The sequence below is a fragment of the Mercurialis annua genome, linkage group LG3 (genome assembly GCF_937616625.2).
Source record: "Mercurialis annua linkage group LG3, ddMerAnnu1.2, whole genome shotgun sequence".
Lineage (NCBI taxonomy): Eukaryota > Viridiplantae > Streptophyta > Magnoliopsida > Malpighiales > Euphorbiaceae > Mercurialis > Mercurialis annua.
In genome coordinates, this window is record NC_065572.1 from 59,408,239 (window position 1) to 59,410,918 (window position 2,680).

The window sequence follows — 2,680 nt, forward strand, 5'->3', positions numbered from 1 at the left end:
GCATGAAAAAAATCATATATAATTCACAATAAGAAAAATAGAACAATGGAACCACTTTGGTGACTGTTGTTGTAAATAAATTCAAGTGAACTAAATATATATAATTTAATGTTATTATAATTAATCAGTAAATTTTAAAATATAATGTAAGTCCATAATATTATTAAGATAGTATATATATATATATATATATATATGTGTGTGTGTGTGTGTATTGAGAATTAAGGATGAATTTTGGTTAAAAGTTTATAATTTGGACCAAACTGTAAATTATTTCGAACTCAATAGATAACTTTACAGGAAATTTGGTAAAATAATAGAACTGTATGGGTAATAACATATCTCTTGCTACAAACCCAGATTTCTTGCTAAATGAGCGTGCGCTTCTTGGCTTCTGCGCGAAAGAGTGCAACATTCCAAAATTACACACTTAACGAAACAATGCATTTCAAATTTGCACACTAAACGAAATAATGCATAAAGTAAAGGTGCAACATATTTGCACAAACCTGATCAAAGTGGTCCAAAAATTTAATTTAATAACTTTAAATATTTTTAATCTCAATCATCCAAAATTATCAATTGCTTCCTCATTTAATAGCAAGACAAAATCGATTAGCAAATTCACGGCCAGAGGCGTCACCGTCACCGTCATCAGGACTTCCGTCGCCAACGTTCCGTCTCCGGTTTACATCCCAGATGGAAAATAGCGGTGTTTTTGCAAAAAATGGAATAACCGTCGAAACCAAATCAGGTAAATTTCTTCATGATTGATGATCGAGAAGGCAAAAACAGGAAAATTTCACAAAGATGGTAACCGCTGTTTTTCATTTTTATTCTCAATTCTTATTATCAAATTTCAATTTTTTTTGTTTCTTGTTTGTTCATGTTTACTGAACAAAATACCGTACAGATTTGTCATGGTCTCTTATTTGCATGGTTGTTTATGATTTGCCTGCTAGCAAATTGTTTCTTCTTTTACATTCTTATTGCCAGCACACTATCTGATCATCGCTTGGATTATTCTTCTGTTAGAAATAATAACTCTCTGCATAGTCAAGGTATCAATTTCTGTAGTGAGTGTAGGATTCCAAAACTCTGTTCTTCAAATGGGTATGGAGACGATGATAACTGTTTCCGAATAATGATAACCGCTTCCAATTTGTTATAATGTGTTGTCTTTTTTATGATTATGTGATATATCAAGAGAATCAAACTAATTCTTCTAATCATAATTCAAAAGGAGTGTTTCTAATTTTCAATAAACTTGCAAAAACAAAATTTAATTAGTGTTTCAAATCTATTATCTAGACGAAAAATCAAAATTCAAAATACAATAGTCTGCTTTAATGCTCTCTATATTTTTCATATTCAATTTTTTTTGTATTTCTCTCTATTTATTTTCTGATTCTTTTTCAATTTTTAAAATTCTGGGTTTACTATTTTTATTATTTGAGAAATGGGCATAGTGTGGGTGTAGAAGCTCATAAGCAGTTTTTATTCTTCCGACTTCTGTGAACATAGTCGATACTCAATAACCTATAATTAAGAATCTAAACTGTTGGAACACTGATTCTAAAAAAATCGGCATGAGGCCAATTCTTCCTTTTAGTGCCATGCCATTGGCAACTCCTTTACTAATTTACTTTTTCTTACATTCTATTTTAGCTATGTGCTATCTTGTGGTGTGGTGTGCATCATAACAATTACTTAATGATTGAGATTTGGCTTTATGAAGGGTCTATATTTAGCATTCATATTAATATTGATAGTATTTACAGTTAAAGTTGTTTTTGTTATCGAATAATTGCATGTGCAGCAAATATCTATTGCAAAAATGCCCAAAAATCTGACATGTTGCAGTGTTCAGTTCAATGCGCTCGATCTGAGTCAGTAGGTGAAAAGGCTTCTTTCCTTCGATTACTTCCCAAAAGCCGGTGTCTTGTGGCAGTAGAGGGGTATGTCTGGTAGACTTGTTATTTGTGATCTCTTTGTTTTTTTATCTTTAATTGTCAATCAAATATGAAATTCTGAGTCCTGAAATCATTGTCAAGGGATCTTTATTAACCTCAATTATTTGAGCAAGTTCTCAGATATGAAATTGTGAGAAATATGCATAAATATCTTAAATTTGTTTTTTGTATGTTGGCCATTTTTCATGATCGATATAACGGCCCTTTGGAATTAGCTGGAAACATCCTACCATTCTTTTGCAATAAATTTTTTCTGAAGATAACTAAATCTACCTGTCTGATTATACTGATGTTTTTACCAAACGATACGACATCAAGCTATCATGGAAAATATAAGTTTCTTTAATGGTACCGATCACCGCCAAAAGTTTGTCTCCCGTAAACGAGAGTGAAATTCCATGGAACAATGAAACCGGTAAGGCCATGAAAAGAAGAAGCCATCATATTGAAAAGGAATAATTATTTCTACAAAGCCGCTATATTCCTCCAATTTTCAGGTTTGATTTCTAACACACATCATGTTTCATTATTATTTTTTTCCATTAATTTTGTAACTTTCAAATCATTAAAAATAACAAAAGTTAATATTATCAACTTTCAATGGATCCAAAAATTGTCCGACAATTGAAAATTGAAAAGTTTATGCATGAAATAAGATAGTCAAGTTCTTTTTCTGGATTGTTGTTGATTTTACTTTTCATTTTTAA

At 30.8% G+C, this 2,680-nt stretch overlaps 1 long non-coding RNA gene across 1 annotated transcript; it reads left to right on the forward strand.

Annotated features, from left to right (window-relative positions):
- Positions 1 to 461: 461 nt before the first annotated feature.
- On the forward strand, positions 462 to 2,187 carry LOC126674098 (uncharacterized). The gene is made up of 2 exons (XR_007639437.2): positions 462 to 754; positions 1,820 to 2,187. It is a non-coding gene; the product is annotated as an uncharacterized LOC126674098 (long non-coding RNA).
- The last annotated feature ends 493 nt before the right edge of the window (positions 2,188 to 2,680 follow it).